The sequence below is a fragment of the Dermacentor albipictus genome, chromosome 10, assembly GCF_038994185.2.
Source record: "Dermacentor albipictus isolate Rhodes 1998 colony chromosome 10, USDA_Dalb.pri_finalv2, whole genome shotgun sequence".
Lineage (NCBI taxonomy): Eukaryota > Metazoa > Arthropoda > Arachnida > Ixodida > Ixodidae > Dermacentor > Dermacentor albipictus.
The window spans coordinates 5,968,312-5,992,754 of NC_091830.1; the positions used below are offsets into that span (position 1 = coordinate 5,968,312).

At 48.6% G+C, this 24,443-nt stretch overlaps 1 protein-coding gene across 3 annotated transcripts in view; it reads left to right on the top strand.

Moving 5' to 3' along the window:
- LOC135920325 (protein kinase C-binding protein NELL2-like) overlaps nucleotides 1–24,443 on the top strand; it is a 104,870-nt gene that overhangs the window by 17,250 nt on the left and 63,177 nt on the right. Inside the window, exon 1 of one of the 3 annotated variants that reach the window (XM_065454538.2) lies at nucleotides 9,652–9,808. The exons of 1 other annotated variant lie outside the window; for it this stretch is intronic. The gene's annotated coding sequence lies outside the window, so the exon portion shown is untranslated. Of the gene's footprint in view, nucleotides 1–9,651; nucleotides 9,809–24,443 lie in introns of those variants that run through there. One more of the 3 variants, XM_065454541.2, reaches the window with a different exon arrangement.

Here is a 24,443-nt window from a genome sequence, read left to right on the forward strand (position 1 = left end):
CTTCGACCATAGAGAAATGAAAGAGGCGTTAATAAGGGCGTTTCGAAGTTTGCTATAGTGTGTGCGTGGCGACTCGATCGCCGTGGTTGCTTCAGTGGCTTTGTCGTTGCGCTGCTAAGCAAGAGGTCGCGGGATCGAATCCCGGCCGCGGCGGCCGCATTCCGGTTGGGGCGAAACGCAAAAAGGCTTCGGTTTTGCCGGTGCAGTGTATACCGGATGTTTCAGCGAGGACTTTCAAAAATTTTTGAAGGTTGCCTGTGGAAGATAGCGCAATTGTAGTTCATGAGTTGATCCACTCCAAGAGGCGGACATTGCTTGCACGAAAAATTGAAATGCGTAATCGACAAATCAGCAATTCGTTAATTATTTTTTTAGCTAATTACCTGAAGGCGCATATTCCAATTTACTAGTTCTAGCCGCGAAGTTCGCAAGGCAGATCCACGTGGAACGAATGGTCAGAACGACACCAGTTTCGAGATGTTAATTCCCGAGCTTTGCGGCGAAATGCATCGGCGTTCCAGTTATACGTTTGTGCTTCAATGCATAAAACGACGCTATTATTATCTCGAAACTGTTATCGGCCTTAGAATTCCCTGCGAGTGGATCCGCCTTGCGAACTCCACAGCTGTAACTCGCAAATTTCAATATGGGCCATCAGGTAATTAGCTAAAACATAATTAATCGATTTTGCTAATTACTCGATTATGCATTTCAGTTTTTTGGGCAAGTAATGTCCGTCTCTTGGAGTGGACCAGCTCATGAACTACAATTGCGCTACCGACAACATTTTAAAAATTTTCGAATGTGTTCGCTGGAACACCCGGTATACATGCAGAAGCCCGCATATGTTTCCAACTATTTTCAACTGCAGGGTCACAACTTTCTAAATAAATATATCGGTTATTAAAACGCACGATGTAGGTAAAATACAGGCAACTACATTGCATTGTGTAAAGTAATTAGCTAGTTGATTGCCATTTTTGTACAATTTGTGCATTACGCATTTCGATTTCTTGCTCAAGTAATGTCCGCCTCTTCGAGTAATGCAGCTGTAGAACTTGAGTTGTGCTATTTGCCACAGGCGATTTTTAAAATTCTGTACAGTCGCAAAAGAAAGTAATAATAAAGAAAAAGAAAACGGTATAACTGCGCTCTCTTGCTGGCAAAGCTTCCGGGGTGCTCCTGTTTCGTTGCAATAGTCTGCCCACCTAGTTTCTTTTTTCTTTTTTCATTTCTTCCCATGCACCCCTGTGGCAAGCTAGTGCAGATGATGATGATAAATAAAGAAAGAAAGAAGCCATCGGTCATGTATCGAGCGCTCTAAGCGGCCTCCACTCGATAATCCCCGCCGCGGGCCTTGCACGAAATCGCGTCACCGCCACGTGGCCTCGTCCGCCTGTCGTGCCCGACTCGCGCTGGCGTGGAGACGTCATCGTGCACCGGCTGCGCACGCAGCGTCGTCGTAGTTGCGCGTCCGTCCTATCACAACCAAGTGTCACCGAAAAATTACGACCGAACCGCCTGTCTGTCGTTGTGTTTTCCCGTATTGTCGTGAATCGTTGTGTGCATTCTGCTGCGAATGATTGTGATGAAAATTACCTTGTCAGTGACTGAAATCTCGGTGATCGTTTGCGTCAGTTAGGCAGAAAGTGGCGTCAAATGCAGAGAGTCGTGGACAAGGCTTGGGGACGCTTAAGTGGCGTGTTTCTGACGGACCTATATTTTTGCAGCTCAGTGTGTTTTGCCGGTGAAGTGAGCATATGGTGTTGAGAGAGTCTGTTGTCCTTCTTGAATTTTGTGTAACGGACAATTAATAAAGAGAAAAAAATAACTCAGTGCCCTTCCACTCTGCGAAGAAGGATGACCTTAATGGCAAACCACCTCCGCGGCGGGTCGACCTCGTGTTGCACTGTCCTCGGTATCGGCCCACGTGTGGGGAGTGCTTAAAGCCTGCTTCACTGTAAGATTCCCCTTAGATTCATAATATTCCCCTTAGCTGTGGCTAGTTCTACGTAGGGCAAATGGGGCGGTGTATCAATCAGAGGCTAATGGAACATAAAAGGTCATCAACCGGTGGATCGCCTTCTGATTTTTCCCTACATTGCCAAGATTGTAACTGCACGCCAGAGTTAGATGAATGGGCGATATTGTACAGGCATAAGAATGAAGATACGCGTCTTATGGTAGAGGCATGGCATATCTATAATGGTGGAAGTGCGTGCGTGAGTCAGCCTTCGATTAGTTTACATAAGGAAGAGATTAAGCGTCTTAACAGTTATCTCTCACGTAGACTGGCACGTGTACCCGACTGACACGTGGTGTTGCCATTCCTGAGCTTGCGCAGTTGAGTTTTGTGTCTTCTTTTTTCGCCCCTGTGCTTCCTTCAGTTGATAGTCCGCGTTCGTGTTGTCCACTTCTCTACTCTTGTGTCCTGTCTGCACGCCTCACCTCTTTTTTGCATAATGAATCCTTACCAACTAGCACAGCTTTCTGTCATTCTAAGCTAATTTTCTTTCTAGTGCCGAAGATGTGAGGAATGAAGGATAAGGTTCGTGCGCCAATATTCAGCTCCTTTTACTCCTGAAGTGGCACGACGTTAACGCCGCGTAGTGTAACGGCATCCGCAAACTACGGAGTAACGCGATGACAGAAAAAAAGAAAAGGAAGAACAATAACGATGATGAAGATTTCCATTGGTATCCCCTTCGAAACGGGACGGCGACAAATAGTCACCTAGCCAACTTGATCTGATCAGGATTTGCTATCTGTCGCAGTCTAGCCTATCTCTCCTTGATCTTGCCTCTGACCATTAGAACACCTATCGCCGTTCCGTGGTCACCTGCATATATACCGCTAATGAGCCCTCACTACTCTCGACCGCTGACCAGTCGACGCGTATCCGTCCCCCTCGAACGCCAGCGCTCGTTGTGGAAGGCGGACGTTCCCCACGCGAGTCTCGCCGTGCACATGCATCTCGCATATGCAGGCACTCCACTGCGCCAGGTGCCGTGTCCGGGCTTTCGCTGCACACGCGGCGCCTCATCCTGTTGAGAGAGCGCGCCTGTGCGGCCCCCATGCCGAGTCTGCGGTCGTCACTCTGCTCGTTTTTTTTTCTCTTATTTCGCCCCCCAGGAATGTGCTGTCATTGCTGTGCATCCAAATGAGATGACAGGGTCGTGCAGGCGGTGGTGATATATCGGCTGTGGCCGACCTTTGGGCGACCGCGAGGCCTGCGCATGCGCATTGGCGAATAAAGAAGATTGATTGCGCGCAGCGCGCCTCGCGTCGGGCGCCCCGACCACGTGATCTTTCGTTCTCGTCCGCGTCTCTTTTTTTTTTCCTTTCCTTTCCCGCGCTCATATCGTCACCGTAGGCTATACGTACAACTTGTCGGGTCGCGGCATTTGAACAAATCCTTCGCGAGGTTAGCGGCACGCGCAAGGATTCCTCCTTTCGCATGCGCTGTTCCCTGGAACGGCTTAAGGTACACCGCCGGCCGTGGGTGTATACATATGGATTACCTGCGCCGATCCGCTCAAGTTGGCGCGTTACAAGGTCGTTAACAGCGCACAAGGCAGAGGAGCGGTTTGCGAAGAGCTCGCACGAACGCATCGCTCCAACTCTTTCTCGGCAGCGCTTTGTATGCCGCTCGCGCTATTTTTTGTTGTTGTTGAGTGTTTTGGTTATTTTCTGTTTAATATCATACTTCGAAGCGCGCTAAGCCGGCGCCTTCAAGAGGCGCAGACATCCCCTTACGTGCATCTAATAATAAAAAGGTTGATGAAAATATGCGCCGCGAAAAACAATATAAAGACAGAACGGCTAGCTGGAAAAAGCGCATAGTTGAATTAATTCGAATGGAGACATCCTTTTGTTCCAATCACTTGTCTTCTGTAGAACTGCAGTGGGTGCATCGACTTTATTGGCGCCTACTGCATTCGAGCGTCTCGGCGTACACTGGCCGCGGAGGGAGGAAACGGGAGCGTTTTATTTTCCCGAACGGTGGCCCGCGTCGAGGTATTCGCAAACTGGTCCTCGCTGCCTGCCATCCCGGGTTCCCGAGCAGCGTGCTGCACCAACCGCGGCGCCAATAACAAATGTTTTGCCAGAACTGAGCAGTGTTTAATCAGTAAGCTCTGAAAATAAGATGCAGTCGGAACAACGTTCGGTCCGGAAGGCAATCTTTGAAACTTTTCTTTTTTTTTTAACTACAAAAAATTTTTGTGATCATTGAACAACAGAATCTTTTGATTTTAAGAATGATTTTCTTTCTATCTGCGCTGAAAGACAGCGTTATCCGCCGTAGTTATCCAGCGTCCATGACGTTACGCTCCTGAGCTCGAGGTTGCGGGTTCCATCCCAGCCGAGGCAGCCACATTTCGATCGGGGCGAAATGAAAATATATATATATATATATATATATATATATATATATATATATATATATATATATATATATATATATATATATATATATATATATATATATATAATATGATTCTGTAAAAGAGCTCTAAGCGGTCAAAATGTGATTCCGGAATCCTACACTACGGCGTAATCCCGTGGTTATGGCACGTAAAACTCTTTTTGTTTTGTTTCGTTATTATTATTACTTTTTTTTTTAAAAACGACGGTCTTTTTGATTTTAATAGAATTAGTCCTTATATAACGCACATGGAAAATTTAGTCATGAATACTGGAAACCAAGTGAAGCGTTTTGTTGACTCCAACTAACATTTGCGTGCGGCTTCACCGCCTAAGTAAGCGTATATAGGCAGACAGCTATAATATGGGCGAGGGAATGAGTCTTAATTTATGAAAAAGAAAGATTCGGCTGCTTATCGGGCCAGTCCTATGTTCATTTTAGCATGATTATCTATACTCTGTTACAAACGCATCGCAGCATTTGACTCTTTCGTACTACCCGAAAATTGCGATCAGTAAAAAAGAAAGCAAATGTTACTGCCTTAAAGGAGTCAACTGTATGTACCCTCTAAAACAGTTGCACACTTTGGGATTTATATCTGCCACACAACGATAATCGTCATCTGTCTTGCTTGCGTTTCCTTTCTTGAAAATGCTGCGCTCGTTACTTTCCTGTCCAGAGTGCTCTGTCGTGCCGATAACGCGCATAACGTTCGTGACTTGGAAGTACCGGATTATTGGATTATTGTTCTGTGGCAAATATGCACCCCAAAGGGTGCGACTGCTATTAGAGTGCAAGAAAGTTATTCCGCAATATCGCTAGAAAAGCCATCCGCAGAATATTTCAATCAATGCGCGAAGAAGTGGTAAACAGAAGACAAAAAAAAGTGATGAGTCGCCGCACTTGCTCCCTCTCTCCCAGTGTGCGTGTATGCGTGCCTTTGTTGTGACAACAGAACATGTTTACAGTTTATCACCTGGGCGCGGCACACGCGCTTGCATGCGCACATTTTACGCATTCACTTCTGCCCCCGCTGCTGCAGTTTGTTTGTTTGTTTTTTTACACACACGGCAACCCTATTGGGGGTATAGCCGGAGTGGAATTCATGTGTACAAGGAAATGAAAAATGAATAGTCGCCATTGTACAGGCGTGTAATCAGCACATCGAGTAACACGGATACAAATCTCTCGAAAGATTGGCCAACAAATGGTGTTAATCATGTCTGCGAACTGATCCCGGGTAGTTACATGGTAACGCGGGTCAGCTGATATTGAATTTGAAAGTTTTCTGGTTGACGAAAATAAACTACACCTAAATGTATCGCTACGCGAAAAGAGAGGCATGCACGAGGTTAAGCTTATGTAAATTGCTCATCCTAACGGGCCAGCACGTGTTCAATATTTTATGTTGGACTGTGCGAAAAAGAAGCACTGTCAATCTAGCGCAGAAATGTTAATGACTCAACAGCATGTCGTGAGGAGTCGGACATGAGGCGTCGCAAAGAGAAAGTTGAGAAAGGTGAACATGGCGCGATGTGAGCCCTTCGATGCGCTCCCGTCATGATGTATGAAAGACCGGCCGCTGTCGTAGTCGCCTCACAACCACGCGGTGGAAGCCGTCGCCGCTTGCACTGTCCGTGCATACGCTGGCGAGCCACCGTTGATCCCGACAAAATTCGTTCCTTACGCGAAGCAGAAGTGGCAAGAACATTCTCTATCTTCGTACTCTTTTCAGGCGCCAATTAATTCTGTTCATTACAAATTTCATCTCCACATTTCTTATATCTGCGGAATCGCGAAAAGCGTTCAGCTGCCGAAGTTATTAAGAAATTTGCATTTATTCGGTGAGTGTGGTCAAGTTTACAGAAAGCGCGAGAAGCGCAGGAATATGACGTCAACTATTCCATGTTTACAGCGCACGCGTAAGGCACCCCTGCATAACCACCTCTAAAATATTCCTGATGCGAAGCGATGCGAAAGACGACGAGAGGAGTGAATTTGCCGCATGAGGGCGTACTGACGCCGAGAGCATACACACCCAGCTCGTTTCACGTGTAGCACTTTGCACAGATTAAATGCATTTGCAGGCGCGTGTCCGCTAGGAAGTGTTTCAAGGTGCAACACGTCGTAAACGCCGCTGTTTTAATCAGTGTTTTTTGCTTCTGACGGGCTTTGTTGGCGAGCGCTCGTCCGAAGGGCCTATGCCGGGTTTATGTCTCCCCCCCCCCCTTTTTTTTATGAGGCTGATGTTTGGGCTCTGCGTTTTTACTTCCGTTTTTTTCTTTCTTGCAAATACGCTGCTACGTCGCCAGGCGGACATTAGGAGCAAGAAAAGATCAACGATTATTTCGCTAATCACCTGGAATGTGCTAATTAACTTTCTTATTGTTGGCTTTAGGGTCATGCATATGTTGTAATTGCGAAACTGAAGCCATGGAGCAGTGAAGTCGTGTCTGCAAGTCAGAAAACCTACGGCTGGCACCACTTTCTCGATATCCGTCCCCAAAATCGTTCAAAAATGCCTCGCCGTTCCAATTAAGAATCGCCCCGGACTGTGACGCTTTTAGGAAACTGTTAACTGGAACGCCCATGTATTTCGTAGCACGCCTTAAGGTCCCATATCTCGAAAGTGGTGCTAGTCATAGGTTTTCTGCTAAGCAGATATGACTTGTCATCGGCTTCAATTTCTCACTTACAATATGAACACTAAAGTTAATAATTAGTATGTCTTATTTAATTAACGAAGTTGTGAAATGTTTTCTTGGTGCTAATTTCCGCCTATATAACCATATAGCCATTCTGCAGAAACTGCAGGGGTCTAGACATGGTGGTTTCATTAAAAAAAAAAAAAAAAGGTTCCGCATAAAAAAGGAAACACTTGGTGTATGCGTCTCCATGACACATTGCCTTTATTCTCATCTGGAAATGGGAGAACAGGATGGAACGATCCACGAGGACGTAAAACCCTTTTAACCTTTACACATACGAGTCCCAAAAGACATTACCCTCTAGAACAGCCTGCTAAATTTAGCGGGCAAGTGAGAAAATGAGTTGCAAAGAGCCTGGATATACGCAGTACCCTTCAGGGGCGCCAATTTTGCTAAGCGGTTACAACGCTGTTATAAAATTTACCCTGAAATGAACTAGAATGCTACGTATATGCTCCAATGAGTGTGGCGTGTTTCTTTCATTTGAAAGCGTATAGAATCGTGTACGTGAAGTTGAGTACGAGACAAAATACTCTGGTGTTTGTATGTGCGCGTGTGTGTGTATGTTAGAAAGAGAGAGAGAGAGAGACAAGGGGGATTTGGGTGCCAAAAACGCGCGACCGGAAGTTTTGTTAGATCGCAGGTACACATGGGCGGCCGCTGTGCGGATAAAAGTGGACACAGGAATGTCGCCGTCGCGTTCGCACGGGGTTACTTCCCGCAGTCCGCGCGCGCCAGCGCGAAACCGTCGAGTTCCGTCTCCGCGTAGCCGCGTTTACGGAACTCGGCTCTTTAAAAAAGCGCTCGCGTCTCCTCTCGATCGCGGAGCCTAAACGCGCCGGATGCCGGCAGGTGTGCGCGACGCATTGCACCGCTGGAGGACGACAAGTTGCGCGCGTCGTGCGAGCGCATCGAGCTTTCCAGTGAGGGGAGGGCGGGTGAAAGACAGTCGGCAGCGGGGGAGGCTGCAGGGTTTGCTACACCCCGCACCACTCAGCAAACAAGGCGGGGAGTTCCGGCCTAGTGGGAATATCCGACCCCTGGCTCTGTGAGTGTGCGTGTGCCGATTTTGTTAGGGGTGGAAGCGCTCGACTGCGCTGCGGATTGCACGAAGCGAATCAGAGGGAGTACGAGCGAAGGGACTGGTGCGACCCTTTGGGCGGGGATCCTGCAGAGACTGACCAGACTGCCGTCATAGGGGGGGGAGGGGGTCGCCCTTAAGCAGACCCACCGCAAATGCAGTCACGCGAGTCGAGCGGTGCGCCAAAAGCTGGGCGCAGGTATAAAGGCGTTCTGTCTTCCGCCAGTGCCGCCATTGACGTCGGAAAAGCGGAGGTTAGACAAGAAGGCGCACTCTGAAGCATCCAGGAGACCAGACGCAGCGATGTGGGTGCGAGCGAGGTATTTGGGCTCTGGACGGCGCCGGCTCGAGCGAAATCCGAGTTAATTCGCACATTTTTCTTCCTTTTCGAAGTCTGCGAGAAACCCGTTTATTCTCACGCGCCCCGTGCTTTCTTTCTTTCGTATTTTTTTCCCCGAGATCTTAAGCAACTTCCGAAAAGGATGCCGATGAAGAAATGCCGCACTTATTATTTCTTTTTTTTCGAATGCAGGGGGAGCGGGGTGCGTTGCTGCTGCATCACGAAGCTCCTTTCGCCGGAGTCTTTCAAAATTATTTGACCCTGGCTACACGAAGTACACAGCATATTCCCGGAGAAAAAGGCTAGAAGTCACGCAAACTGCTGCTCGTAACCCGCCATTTGCACGCCGACGTAGTCTTTTCTAAACCGCCTATAGCGCGTGAGGGTGGCTTTCAAAAGCCTTGTCTGTGGGTGGCGCCCGAGGTCTGTGACTACTGAGCGGTTGCTCGGCTGTCGTTGCCTTATTTTCTTTTTCTAACTTGCCTTCTGTTCCTCTGTGACTGGTTAGCTGAGCAACGTGTGCAAGTCAGGCCAATAACCCCTTCGAAGGCTTCCATCGCTTTGTCACCTCGTGCAAGAAAGAAGGAGAGAGTAGAGACAAACAAATGTGATGAAGCGAGTAAGGTGACGGCGTCGCGAGACCTCGGAGAGAGTCTAGCACCGAGTGGGCGCAGCCCGCCTCCCACCGGCGTGAAAGGCGGCAGCAGCCGGCGGCGTCCCACACCCCCCCGACCGGGGCCGGCGTCGTCTATCGATTCCGTCCAGGTCGCGGTCTTGATCGATACTTCGGGGAAAGGAAGCGTCGGCCACCGCTGCCAGCGCAACAGCGACCACACGCAGCAAAGCGGCCCGTCGTCTGCTACCGCTCTTAGCGCGGCGTCCAGGCCGCGGCTCGGACCGGCTCGGCCGCGGGATAAATAGCCGCTGCTGCGCGCCGGGCACTGCCTGCGGGGCGGAAAGAAAAGCGTAGAGTTGGAGCCCCCGGTGGCGCCACTTGTTATTGGCCGGCGGCCTCCGCCGCCCGCGGAGCTCGGCTGCACGGCGGCGCTGCGCGCGCTTGGTCGTGCCGCTGCGTCGGCTGCCACCACTGCTGTTGATTTAACCCGCCGGTGCCGGCGGCGGTGGTTGGTGGTGGTGGTGGGGTGGCAGTGATGGTAAGGGTGGTGGTGCTGGTCAGCTCTGGGTGAACCCGGGGCGTCGCCTGGCGAGCCGCTCCAATTTTGTCGGCACAGCGGCGCGCGACCTATAGCAACGTGAGTTTTGTCTCCTGCATGCGATGTGTTTTATAACCCGTTGCTTCACTTTAGCTTTCCTGCCCAACCGTTTGTTTTTCACGAGAAGAAACGCATCGTAGACGCCTTACTCTTAAAGCGCTCACAATACTTAAGTTTCTAAACCGCCGGTTACAATGCAGACTACAGTGCGCTACAGTGTAGACTTCGCAACTGTAGCATCAGGAAAGTAACGTGTGAATATTAGGTCCTATCGGTCTGAGCTGCATAGTTATCTTTATTTGGCTGCGGAGCAACGTAGAAGCATATTTTCCTTTTTTTTTTGCCTGCCGCATGCATTGCACCGCGGAGGAGTGAGAGAGAGAGAGATAAAAAAACAAAAAAAACAAAGAAATGGTCACGGTACCAAAATGGGCGGCACGGAAGTCGATCTGGTGACCTTGAGCCCAGAACGGAGAGCTATACGAGGAAAAAGGAAACCGGAAAGGTCGCTTGGAGGCTCTGCCGGCGAGGAAAAGCTTTTCCCGCAGCACCGAGTTCTTTCCGCGCTCAATGCTTTCCCCATTGCGCGGATGTAAATGCCGTATGAGTGAAGCACGCTCGTTTATCTACACCATTAGCTTTCGAAACCTGGCATTCGTCCAATTCAGTGCCGCTAGGATATGGAAGAAGAAAGTACTTAAAAAAATAAAGAAACAATGAGACCGACGATGCAAGTTAGCCTCGAGTGGACACGGTACTGTTTGCAACGGTCCGGAAGCCAACATGCTAAAGGAATGAGGAAGAGCGTTTGATTTCAAAACTAGCGATCGGTTTCCGTTTGTAGCTGTGTCAGTTAATATTTTCGTTGTATCGTGGAAGGAATCCGAGGCGCGCAAAAATAACATCGAACGAAACTAGTCTCGCTTAAGCAGTGCTGAGAATTGATCGCGAAACGGCAGTCACGTGCAAGCGACAAGTTTCCGCGATTCCAACGGACGCGACACACCTAACTTTTCGCTTCTCGAACTCGCTCTCTGCTCCGGGGCGTTCGTCCGCAGCCCGTCTGTGTTGAATTGTGTATGGAATGCTTGCCTAGTGTTTAGTTCTTGATGCCATCGCATCAAGACACTCGGCAAACGCTCCCCATATAATTCACTTGAATTGACTGCTCCAGTAGTTCAGCTCCATATACAATTTCGTTGAGTTCAAACTCTTCGTATATTATTCAGTTCGGTGCCTTTGGACTGTAGCATTAGGACCATCGGAATTCGCTAAACGCGATATGTACATTTCAACCCACAGACTGGCAGCACGGAAAACACTCCGGAGCGTATAGTGGTACCGAGCGGCGTAACACAAGTGCTGTTCTTGTCGTACTTTTCGTTTGTATCTGCGCTCTATCTTTTATGCGAAGCATATTACGAGAGCTCAACCCAGCTCCTCAGGCGCGGCGGTGTCGCCTTCAATACCACGTGACACCGTGACGTCACGACAGAGGAGAAACGGGGCTCCAACTCGCGCCGTCGCTCGCGGCGTCGCGGCAGTATATAAGCAGCTGCGCTTGCCTCTGCTAGACACTCACGAGGTGAGATGCCTCCTGGAGACAGAGCTGCTCGTTGGAATGAGAAGCGAAGGTTGCGGCGTGCTACAGAGACTGATTTTCTAGGTGGCTTTGGCTCAACTCTTGCAAGATGGGCTGGGTGGGAATAGAACCAGGGTCTCCAGAGTCTGAGACGGAGACGCTACCACTGAGCCACGAGTACGATGCTTCAAAGCGGTACAAAAGCGCCTCTAGTGAATGCGGTGTTGCCTTAGAAACTGAGCTGTTTCTAAGACTCAGGCGTGCGTCGCTTGCTCAGGCGCACATTTCGTTGCCGCGCCGAACGCTGCGTTGCTCGACGCTCACCGCGTCCAATGCGGGGCGCGTAGTCGCTGCGCCGTAGCCCATTGTCTTACACCCCTTGGCGGTTCGACGGGAACGCTGTCGCGTTCCACTCTTGAAGGCGAAGCAGAGTAACGCATGAGTTGTTTCTTCGTCTAGCCGAACCAAATATAGCCAAGCAACAGCAGTTCACCAGGCTAAACAGTGGTTCAACAGCTAAAATAAAGGCTAGTATGCTTCGCATCCTGGGCTTAACCTTAGCTAAGCAACAGCTATCTTTTTTTTCTTTTTAGTTGCGTTCTGTTATTATTTTTGCCCTTTCTTTTACTGCAGTAGGCAGCTTGTATTCTTTATCTGGAAAGCAATTATACGGACACTCCAGGCGCATTTCTGCCGTCGGCGTCGCCGTGAGGTTCCGTATGAGTGAAAGCGTGTGAGGGTGAGCCGGTGAGCGCGGTTCAATCGTAGAGAAAGAAAACGCGGCCCAGATGCGTGCCCCCCTCTCCTCGCGCGCGCGAGGCAGTGTCAGTCGATGGAGGAGGGGCGTTCTTCTCCGGCGGCTACTAGAGTGCCTCGATGTCCTTCCTCTTCGTCCGCCGCTCCGTGTAGACAACCGCGGCCATAGAGTTTCTCACTACATTACCTAGAGGGAAATCTGGCGCTGCTACGCTGTGGTATGCATGGGAATGCCGGTATATTGTGGATTCGGATTGGCATCGTTCTCGTAGAGACGGGACACCTTGAAGACGCGCTTGGCAAGTACCGTTCCGTCTGTCACAATGATTCATTTTCTACTAGAACAGCACGTGAAAAGCTGTTTTAGCTTTATTATTACACAAAAACATGCTTTGTTTAACTATGAGAACTTGTTATTGTGTGTACGACTACATGTTACGTAAAAAGTATCAGCGGGCCGCTAAAGTTGGAGGACAGACGACAAGGTTCGCGCTCGCTTTGAAACAGTTGGTCGTCTGTTCTTGCTTTTCTTCGCTTGGTCATGCATCGTGGGTGAGTAAAGATGTAATATGCGTGAATGGAAACATTTTATGAAGATTTTACTTTGAGAACGCGTTATTTGCGTAGCCATATCCACGTTTTAGACGAAGCCTCTTACAACACCAGCCAACACGAGCCTCGCAGACACATATACCGTCATTCCCATGACGGCACGGTGCCCCCTTAAGAAACTCCCATAGACGGTGGCGCCAGATTACCCTCTAGGTGTTATAGTGAGAAACTCTATGACCGCGGCGTCTGCTACGGCGTTGGCCACGCGAATCGCGGGCGCCGGAGTAGACGCCTTTGGTGGACGCCGCAGGGACGCGTTTCCGGCGCTCGTGTGTCTCGAAAGCGATCTTCGACGTGGTCAAAGTGCGCGCCCGCGCGGGCCTCATCTGTAAAGTGGTCTGCGATGTTTGCAGAGTGCGCCTGTATAGTGCCGTTTGCTTCGTATGCGCTGTGCTTTCGACCTTTCGTTCGCGTTGAAGCGAGAGATCAATTCGCTTGCTGCTGCTGCGATTCCTCACTCCAGAATTTCGACGGCGAGTTTCCACGCTCATCGAGCGAGATGTATTCATGTTTACCTCTGCGCGCGTGACACCGTGCTGGTTAATTTAGTTAAAACACGTTGACGGGCTAGTTTGTTTGAATCCATGATAGAATGTGTAAGCACGACTGAACGAGGACGTAGAAAGAAGCAGACACACAAAGACAGCGCCGCCTCTGTGTGTCTGTTTCTTTCTACGTCATCGTTGTGTCACGCTTACAGATTCTATCATTGTTAATTTAGTTAGTAAGCGAATGTTTACAAGTTTATATAGCCGATAAAACTACTATCCTTACTTCGTACAGCTATCTACCAATTTGCTATCGCAATCACTGCTTCGCTTTTCGGGCCTGCTAGTAACAGCGCAATATGTAGACACGAGACGAGACAAGAAGACACCACAAGCGCTGTCTACATATTGCGCTGTTACTAGCAGGACGGAAAACCAACAAGCCCAAGCTGCTATTCTAGCGAAATGCCTTTCGGGCGGAACTGCGATTTTTTTTTTTCTTTCCTTTTGGGTTTGAGTGCCAGGCAATGACATGACGACGATGGTTGTAATTATAGCAATGGAACGAACGCTGCCGCTGTTCTTCGATCTGTATGCGCCAACGTGTCACAAAGAAGTCGAGTGGATCGGAGAACATGACAACTTCCGTCTGCGGGAAAATGGAGAGGGGGATGTAATACGTTCCCCGCTGTGCCTGTGTGTGATGCACGTTGTGCGGTAAAGAATCAGTGAGGAGGGGTGCACCTGGGACTGCCGGCCGCCTTGGTGCTCGTGACATAAGCTTTTTAATCATAGGCTTGCCAGGAAATTACGCAGGGAACAGTGTGTGTGGTTGTGCGGAACGTAGGATTAAATTCCTACCTGCAGCGGTAGCTCAGTATCTATGGTGTTTTGCCGACGTGCGAAAGGTCGCGATTTCGGCTCACTGTTTCTTTTTCCGCATTTGGATGGGAGCGAAATGAAGAGTGAAGGAAAGAAAAAGCCCTGCTTGTTTACTTAGATTTAGATGCGCTTTAAACAACCCACGGTGGCCGAAATTAATACCCCCCCCCTACACACACACACACTATACGGTTTCTCATAGCGCATGTGTTTCTTCTGGATGTCAAAGCCCCCGATTAATTTCTTTCTTTAATATTTGTCGAAGCGTTTTTAATTTAACCAAGACACCGGTGTGTCTAGAACGTTATAATCAGAATTCGTTTTAAACAGATAGTGAGCGAAAGATCAGTAGAGTAGCTCGTGAGATGAGGAAAATACAAAGATGAAAATATTTTGCGGGTTCGGTATTGCAAGCAGTGCTTTTCTGAAAAGAAAATGTGGCATCCGTCTAAGCTTATAGGACTCAAGTAGCTGCAAAAAGGAAATCCGTACTTGCACCGTACGAAAAGTTCTTGCTGGTCGGGGGATCGATTCCGGCAGCTCAGCATGCACTGGCGCCTTCGCGGAAACGAAACGAGCTCGGGAGGAGGAGGAGGCGCTGGTTGGCGTTTAGGACGCGATGCCAGTCCAACGAAACAGCCGCGATGAAAGACAACGAAGCCGGTCACGGCGGCCGCATTTCGATGGGGGCGAAATGCGAAAACACCCGTGTGCTTAGATTTAGGTGCACGTTAAAGAACCCCAGGTGGTCAAAATTTCCGGAGTCCTCCACTACGGCGTGCCTCATAATCAGAACGTGGTTTTGGCACGTAAAACCCCAAATATTATTATTATTATTAAAGACAACGAAGGCACGCCACTAGCGCCTGTGACGTGTGTCTCTGTGTCTTTCATTCTGGTAAGCGAAGCCAGCTCGCAGATTTCGCTCCTTTAATCAGCATTCTCGCGCTTTTAGTTGTCGACAGATCCACACCCGAACTGGCAACTGCTCGCCTCTTGCTCATCTCACTCGGATATGGTGCTAATTCTACGTTGGCCTAACCAACCGTTCTCAATAAACGTGTATCGCTCTTTATTTGAAACGTTTCTTTGCACATTACGAGTTGACTTCGCGCCAGTGGCAGCCGAGCGTTCCGGGAAGCTATCAATCATCACCGAGCGCCTCTCTTCATCAATGTCACGCGAGTCTACGTATAGTCGGCATCCGCGGCCAGCCCTCGCTTGTGCTGCTTTTGTGTGACTTGTATGGCGTTTCTTGCGATACGCGTCGGCCACTGCATAATGGATAGCCTCAGTCTGTGTGACCGTTTACGACACATTCTTTCGTGTGTGTTTCTTTTGCATTCTTTTGTTTGGCGAATCAGGTGATGCGAACAGTGGGCTTTTAGCACATACGCCGTTTCGCCTTTACAGGTTTCTTGCTTGCTCAGATTACTGCACTTCTGAAATAACAACAATACACGTGCCAGTGGTCGAGAGGCTCCATATAAGCCACGCACGATGATGTGCGGTCGTCATAAAGCTTGATGGGCCCGGAGACAGGCGACAATTGGCTGTTATTGTAATTAAGAATAATTAATTATTTAAAGAATTAACAAGAGGTAGAGCGCAACGTTGACTCGCAGATACGCCCTACTCGTGAATTGAAATGCCCACTTACGTACATGTCGTTATACTGAGCACATAATTTTTGGAAAGATCGCATATATTGCGCGTAAATGCACATACAAGGTCGCTACCGCGGGAAGTAACAACAGTACAAGTGAAAACACTGATACGCCGAAGAACAAAACACTAGGGGTTACACATGCACTGCGCATACCGTCGTTGTCAAAAGATTACGGACTGCGGGATTCGAGAAAACGTCGAATTTCAGAGTATATAGTTTGTCACCGTGGCGAATGTAACCGTACGCAACACGACGTTGTTTGCTACACCGCCGGTTGCGGAAGTAATAAACGTTTTCTCCGATCTGGCAGTGCACAACCTTTTTTGACGCCGGCTGCTTGCACGTGGAACGCGTGTACCTCTCTATATCTATGCCATTAGATATGCGCGCGTGGCCTGCGAGAGCGGCGATGAAATGTGTGCCACATGCGCTTGATGCCATTACGTGTGCCCTTGTGACACGGATATCGCGCACACGTTACGCGGAAAAACAGGGAAAGCTGTTTTCGCCACCAGATGGGCGATTTCCTCCGGTGACGTCCTTGGCTTCGGTGCAAGCAGGCGGGGGAGGGACGCCTGTCCGTGCGCCGAGTCGCGCTGCTGCTGCTGCTGTGCGGGCCTGTCCCATGTTTTCTCTTCCCGTCGCGCAAATGTTTAAAAAAGGGAACATGGGTGGCGGGGTCGCCGCGCTGCTTATCCCGTGCGCCGAATGACGCAACTTGAAGGGCGCCGCCTGGCCTTGGACTGGCGTGTTCGGAATTCGTTAACTGGTGCCACTCGCGAAGCTGTCGCATCGGCGACCTATAGGGTATACCCTTCCATAGCCACCATACCTAAGATATTCCCCACAGTCAGCCTTGAGAATGCTACCGCCATCGTCGTTCTCATCATCGTCGTCGTCATCATCGTCGTAGTTGCCTCTATCGTCATCTGAACCTATCTTGGCGGTGGTAGTGCCAGGGTAAAGCTGTGTGCCCATAAATGCATTATTTCTTCTTTTTTTTTTTTAAAGCATGCCTGCGCCGGTTATTGTGTACACGCGGGTGATTCTCTGGCCGTCGTGTACAAACCGCTGTCGCGCATATGCTAACATGCGAGCCGGTATGTTGGGCTGCTGAGCACGAGGTCGCGGGATCGAATCCCGGCCACGGCGGCCGCATTTCGATGGGGGCGAAATGCGTAAACACCCGTGTACTTAGATTTAGGTGCACGTTAAAGAACCCCAGGTGGTCAAAATTTCCGGAGCCCCCCACTACGGCGTGCCTCATAATCAGAAAGTGGTTTTGGCACGTAAAACCCCATATATTATTATGCGAGCCGGTATACGCCTGCTAAAGAAATTTAAAACGTGCTGCTTTGAAGGCTGAACAGGACGAATTCACTGAAAACACCAATGCCGAGCTTCTCTACTGAAGTGAAATGAAGAGGTTTAGCTCGTTTCACACGATCACGACGGATAAACAGAAATTTAATAATGTAACGCCGAAATACGTAGCGGCACAAGTTCAGAAATCTAAGCGCGTATATAAAAGCAAAGGAGAGTATAAATGAAGTCCATATCGTAGTCTGATTTACACACAAACAATCTGCACTAACATATGCTGACAGTCCTGAAGAGTTCAAGAGGAGGTATCGGTGTGGGCCGAGATGTATAATGTATATATGCGGGATGTCGCACTATTAATAACGCACACAGATGAAGATGACCCGTGCGCATGTATAAATACAAATGGTGAGGCCCGGACTGCGCCACAGGTGTTCCTTTTTTGAGTAGTTACTGTGTTAAATGTTACTGTGTTTTGAGCAGTTACTGTGTTTGAATGTTACTGCGCGAAAAGTTTGAAACTTGCCTGCAGCTTATAGCACAATACGAATACTTATAAACTGGATTGCTCGAAGAAGCGAGTTTGCGAGGCTTATCCACTAGCACATATTCTGAAGAATGCACCGGCTTCGACATATATGCGACGTCAAGCTTGCTATCAAAAATGCACCCGTACTTTTTTGACAAAACTCTATTTTGTGCATTGTGTGTTTTGCCGCATATACTTTGGCAGTGAATGTCTCGAAACTAATGTCGTCCTGAGAATTCGTTACCGTATAGCAATTAGCTAAAACCTTATTATCGAAACTTTTCATTAGACGATTATGCATTTCGATTTCTCATATAAGTAATGTCCGCTCCTTCGAGTAATCCAGCTCAATGACCAGACCATTGTGCTATCGGCCACAGACAATTTTTTGAAGCTTCTGTGTAGTCTTAAAAAAAAAAAACAGCCGATGCACACAACGTTATACCCAGCACTGCGCGCATTGTCACAGAGCACATTAACAATGTGCACACGCTAGACTTAGCTATACATGAAAGTGACGCTATGTGGTTTTACTGCGTCGCCTAGAGCTGAACAGTGTTCAAGCGCAAGTATTAGCCCCGGAATAGGAATCGTGAAAACGACGGCAGTACGGGGAAACTCGCAAGCGTCATTAATGTAAGCTTTTAGGAAGCGCTGTGCTTGGAAGCTGTTCACGTGTCCTACCGCCAGAGGCGTTTCAGTCGCTCTCGTTATCCGTGTTTGAAGGCATGCATCCTGACTTCTAATTTCCTTGCGCGTGCGGATATGTTTCAGTATCGCCTCTCGTCCCCAGAATAGCTCGCGTGAACTTTAGAAAACTGACTATAACGAGCCGCATCTCCTTGTGGCGTCTTGCTGAAGAGGTCAGCAAACAGCGTGACGTTGCGGTATACGTTTTCGTGAGCTCTTACAAGTACATAGCTTGCTTTTACTTTATTTAGTTCGTGACGGACGCTAGCTCGCTTTCATTGCAGAGCGTTATCGGAGCAAGACATTTGGAGTGCCGACCTCATAATTAAGCAATTGCAGTGGAGGGCGACGAAAGCGATACCTGCGGACGACTTTAATTCTCCTGAACGGCTGTTCATTGTGCGGCACGTGATCCTGTGCGGTGATCAGGACCGTCTCTGATTGTATGCCTCTGCTCTCTCTCTCTCCACTTCTTATTTTTCTACACCCCCCCCCCTTGCCTACTGTAGGGTAGCGAACCGGATTTTCCATTCTTGTTAAACCTCCCTGCTTTCTCTTTATTTCGTTTGTCTCTGTCGAAGTATTATCTCATATTTGTGCCGTTTTGGCCCAAGAGAATTTGTCAAAACTTGCTAGGTCAAGTCATTGGCTTCTTAAAGAAACGTATTCCTTCTTTATACTGATAAACCATTAACTAGACCTGAACAGGCACCGTCATGACGTCACGGCGCTCTATTGGGGAACTTCGAGCCTCTCGCGATAAGAGCTGCTCCGTATTTTGTATTGCAGGGCGGTAATTTAGTATACCATAGCCCAACTTATCTCTTTCTCTTTAATTATCCCTCCTTTTAATGACCCCTTGGGCTGCCTTCCGGGTCCCCGTTTTGCGGTTCGTGAAGGCGTAGCTCGTATACTTTGGCGCACCGTCGAATGCCTCGTTCCCAGAAGTGGCGCGCGAGTGACCCAGCTTGACCTCCCGCTGCGTTGGCGCGTGTTTCGCAGAACGCGTACGTACGAGATCGAGCACGCATGCACGTCGAGGAGGCGACGCGTCCCCGAAACTGGCGTCTCGTGCGCGCCAAGGGCAAGCCGTGCGGTGGCGCTTAATGCGGAAGAGCGTGAAATAGCAAGGAAAAGCCAAAGAAAATATTTACGATAGCTCTAAGGGAAGCTCATTGTTGTTTGAGGCCAGGACAGGTGTACTGCGGACCTAAACGTACCGAGCCAGGTACCAGGAGATAGCCGTGTGTGCAGAGGAGGAGGAAACGGCTGAATACCTATACTTGCTTGTAAACAACTTCACCCTGCAGTTAAATGGAACGGGGAACTACTCAAAGCTTTGGGTTTTAAAGACAGTTAAAGTAAAATAGACTTTGAACAGGTAGAAATTACTAAACGGAGGCTATCTGATTGGTGGATAATATCAACGCAAAAGTAAAGGAGTAAATACATAGGTATGCATGCGTATAGTACCATTCAAGGCTAGGTGGCGCGCGCCGCCGCCGCCCGATTCAAAGGGTTGAGCCTCATTCATCCATCCATCCATCCATCCATCCATCCATCCATCCATCCATCGTGTCGCGTGTATTGGGCAGCGCGTCTGCTGTGCGAAATTTTGCTCGGGCCGTGGTCATCTGCAGCTACGAGCGAGCGCATTCCCACAGACTTTTTAGTCGACGCAAGGGTCAGATCAGCGTTTTTGATAAGCAGTCCTTTACATTTATGTATGAAGTAACGCACTTACGACATGCGCCGTGGACGCAAATCGAACGGAGCTGTACGTGTGTTTATACCTTCCATCGATGCAGTACCTGAAGGACTCTCGCTCCAATCGATATGCAGGTGATATATATATATATATATATATATATATATATATATATATATATATATATATATATACACACACACCCACACACACACACACGGAATCAAGGTCTAACCAGAAGAGGGAGTACAACTCCGTCAACTCATACAGGAATCATTTCAAAAAAATTCAAATGAAGATAACAGTACCCACAATAATGCAAAAGTGGGATACAACTTCAGTGCTGTACTGTAACTCAGGAGGCATGAGAAAATAACTTTTGCGGAATAAGAACTTTTCTATACATAAAGCCGGCGCATATGTGTGTGTGTGTGTGTGTGTGTGTGTGTATATATATATATATATATATATATATATAGGATGTGCCAGCTAACGTTAATCAAAACTGTTCAAACAAACAAACAGTACAAAATACTAATGCGGAGGCCCGTGGTCTGGTACATCGTTCTAGGATGCTGGAAGGCAATTGCACACACGAAACGCTGAGTTCCAAACTTCTTTTACTTGCCTATACGCTCGCGAATATACATTGTGGAAGTGTGGGCAACTGTCCATGATCTCCCTCTTCTCGCCCCGTTATCCTGTCTTCCCACTGCAGGGTGGCTAACCGGACCTGGTTAACGTTCCTCTTATGCCTATCTGGGCATAAACGTAACACCGTGTTCTCCTTTATTGCCCCTTTACGTGTTATTTCCCCCAAACCTATTAGCACACGATATACGCTCACGTACGCACACATCTATCGAAGACATCGCTTATGCGGCAGGGAACGGCCGTTGGTCACACTTCGTCAGGCGTTGGCGCGATCGCCGTGAACTCGCCTCGCACACACACCGCGCGCGCACACTTGGTCGTCCTCAGATGTTCCCGAACATGTGCGTGGCCCGGTAGTGTGCGTCTTTTTTTTTTTTTTCCTTTCCCGTCACCAAGCGACTCCCGTGCTGTCGCGCCAGCAGTGCGTAACGGCAGCGCGCGCAGCTGTTTCGCCCACGGCCGCAGCAGCCCGTACGCCGCGTACGGCTGAGTGTTGCTGCTGCTGCTGGGCCACGGTTTGTTTGTGCACGAACCTCCTCTGTGGGTGCGTTGCATTGGGGGGAAGGGGGGGGGGGTCACAGCACGCACGCACGCACGCACACGTACACTGGCGCACAACTGATTGCGAACCCTGAACTTTCGAACGTTTGTGAATGATCATTATATGCTCGCGAGACTACGGATAAAAAGGAGTAAAAAAAAAAAGCGAAGCGTGAAAGAACGAAAACCCCGAATGTGGCGAAACACTGACATTGACAGCTTGCGTCATTGCTGAGTCCGTGAAAGTTTATATTCCTTTCTCTAACTCTTTGCCTCTTCTGATGGGCGTGATCATTTTTGATGCCGTGTCAGACGTCCTAAATGCATGCACTGTTCCAACACAGCGCTCGGTTCTCCAGTTAGCACTGCGTGTAGCACGTCGGTGCGACCCTGTGTGTTGTGAACCCGGTTACCGTATGACACTGAGCTACGACTGCGGTCAAATTCGAGTGAGACAAGAGCCCGCAACAGCGATCGCTGCACAAAGACAAGCACACGCTCAATGCGTGCGTGACTTGTGTTAACACTGCGAGAGAGGCACGAAAGATATCGTTTTTAGTCGCCTTAACGACAACCTCGCCTTTCCGGAGTTTGAATAGCGTGTGGAACGAGACAGTGCAAGGAAAGGTTTGACAAAACGCTTACCTGCAACTAACTTTTATTGCGTGCTGCGCACCGAATACAAACATGTGAGAAAGAGAGAGAAAAAAAAAAACAAGAAACAAGAGCAGCTACATCCAGACGAGCTGATTACTATTATTGTAGTCTTAGCGACTTGTTCAGTGGCAATCAGTTGAGCAAGGACAATTGGATAAGTTCAGTGCTTCGGCCCCATTTTATCCCAAGCGGAAGATATTCGCCTGCACTTGCTGTTACTTCTAAAGACAAAAACAAGGAGTTTATCAGTGCATCATCTGAATGCATCGACGCTACCTTTCTAGGAAAAAGGAAAATTTTGAAATCCTATACTGTCTTTTTAATCTGCGGTTGCTTTTCTTTATCGCATTTGACCGTTGAGTCGCCGCTGAAGGAGGTACTTTAAACATACAGCTTCAATAACTATAATAAGATGTCTACGAACAATTAAGGGACAAAAGAAAACACAGAATTCCGAGTAAGTCACCATGTCAAGGTTTAGTCATTTTTCGCTAGAATGGGGAGCTTGTAGCGCCGACTATTTTGTCGAATAAACGGAAATAAAATTTCCCAGCGCCGTTGTATACCTCTCCTCAGTGGCACGTGAAGTATACGCGCTTATATGAGAGCAGTGCGGAGGGGGTGGCGGCACTGGTGACCTGCCTCGCAGTGTTGAGTTGTGTTGGAGTGCCTCGCACAAGGGAACGGGCAGTTTGAATCCCGCACGCGGAGTTCTCGGGGTGAACGCGCTCGTACATTACAACGAACGCCGCTGATAGCGTCCGTCTGTGGCCGCTCCCCCGTAGCGCAGTCAGAGATAACGCGCTCCGTAAGTGGCGGATGGCACAAACATGGCGCGGGATCGGCGCCGACAGCGGCGCCCCCTAGACGGTTTTCCAGGAAAGAGTCCACAGGTGGATGCCTCCTGTAAGTGTTCGCGGTCTTTCGACTTCGCCGAAAGCTCTACGTTGTGAAGCCGCCAAACGCAGGAACTTGTGTATAAGCACGTTGTGTATGTCCTATACATTCCTGTGCTTGGTCACTGAGCTTTATCTACTGCATAATTACGGACCCCAAGGCGTGCTTCCGGCATGGGGTATGTAGAGCTGCGAGTTTAATAATATCGCGCGTGTGCCTTATCGCTCCATACTTCGTATTGGAATCGCCGCAGATCCTCTCTGAATTGCGAATAGAACCTCGAGGGAACGCGCACAAGCTGAACGCGCAAGTGAAGCCCAAAGAAGTCACGTGACAAAGCTACTGCACGAGTACCTTCCGGCTCGCATCATTCGCCTACTTTTGTCCATGTCTTGTATCTCTCTCTTTCTGGCTCTCTCGCTCTTTGAAAGCCCCTGAGTAATGCGATATGGGATCAGTTGCTGGTGCTGAGCATTTCTTGCCCCCAGAGCCTCCGAACGTAGCTTTCTAGTTGGGGCTTGGGAATAAAAGTCTTTGAGACCGAATCGAATGGAGATCGAGTATAGCGCCAGACGCGAATCGAATCAAATATCGAATATATTTTTTTCAATTGTTGGCGAATAGCGTATACAGCATTCTCACCATTAATGTCAAACAACTTTTACATCCTGGTATTCACAACATTATAAAGTTTCCATCATTAGACTGCACATTATAACATATACGTTATTAAGCACACGAAGGGAGGATTAAAGATAACGGCGGTTTGGTCGCAAATTCAGGGCTCTCCAGAGCATACGCAGTCATTAATTACCGTATAAGGTTTATAAGATAGCCTTATGGGCCAATTAGCATTGTGTGTACTCATTGCGCGTCCAAACCAGAAATGCGTGACGTCTGCGGCGACTGCAGAGCGGAAGAAAGGCACTTCTCTTACCATTCAAAAGGCTGTGACAGGTGGTGCCACTATTGTATGTTGCATTGAAACGTATTCAGATTCAGTCCCATGAGAGGACATGGGTGGTATACGTCTATGAATAGTAGAAAACAAGACCCACTTCCGAAGGACATATATACTTAAACTGTATTTCATTGCGATTTTTCGTCGTTTAGCCAGATAAGTCTGGCTCCCTGAGCGACGCAGCTTGCTTTACTACCTCATAAATGTTGATGTGAAAAAAAAAATCGCGTTCTGCTTAATTTTCATGTTTAGCCGTGTGCAGTCGGCGATGTGAAGTATTCGAAAACTATTCGACAATTAAGGCACGTTTTCACCGTGCTCACAGGTGCATTTTATACAGCATATTTACGATAAAGAACCCGCATAGTCATTACAAGTTACAAGTGGCGAGGCTGTGAATCGGCATAAGATGCCCGTTTCAACGCCTAATCAAAACGCATGCGTGTAGCATTCTGTCTAGTCAATCAAGGACTATATAAAGACTTGCGACACCGTTATTTGGGTAAGCATAACTGATCGCATCGGAAATACACAGGTTTCCTAGTTCTTTCGCGATCTCAACGGCAGCCCGGTGTTTTCCTTTCCACAATCTCCAGTCCGAGTAGCGACATAAAGCTATTTAAATGCAGATGATTCTGCCGGCCTGTGTGCTATGTGTACAGCCGCCTGTACATGCCACACTCTGGATAGAGAAGTGGATCGCGTTGAGAAAGGTACATAGCAGGA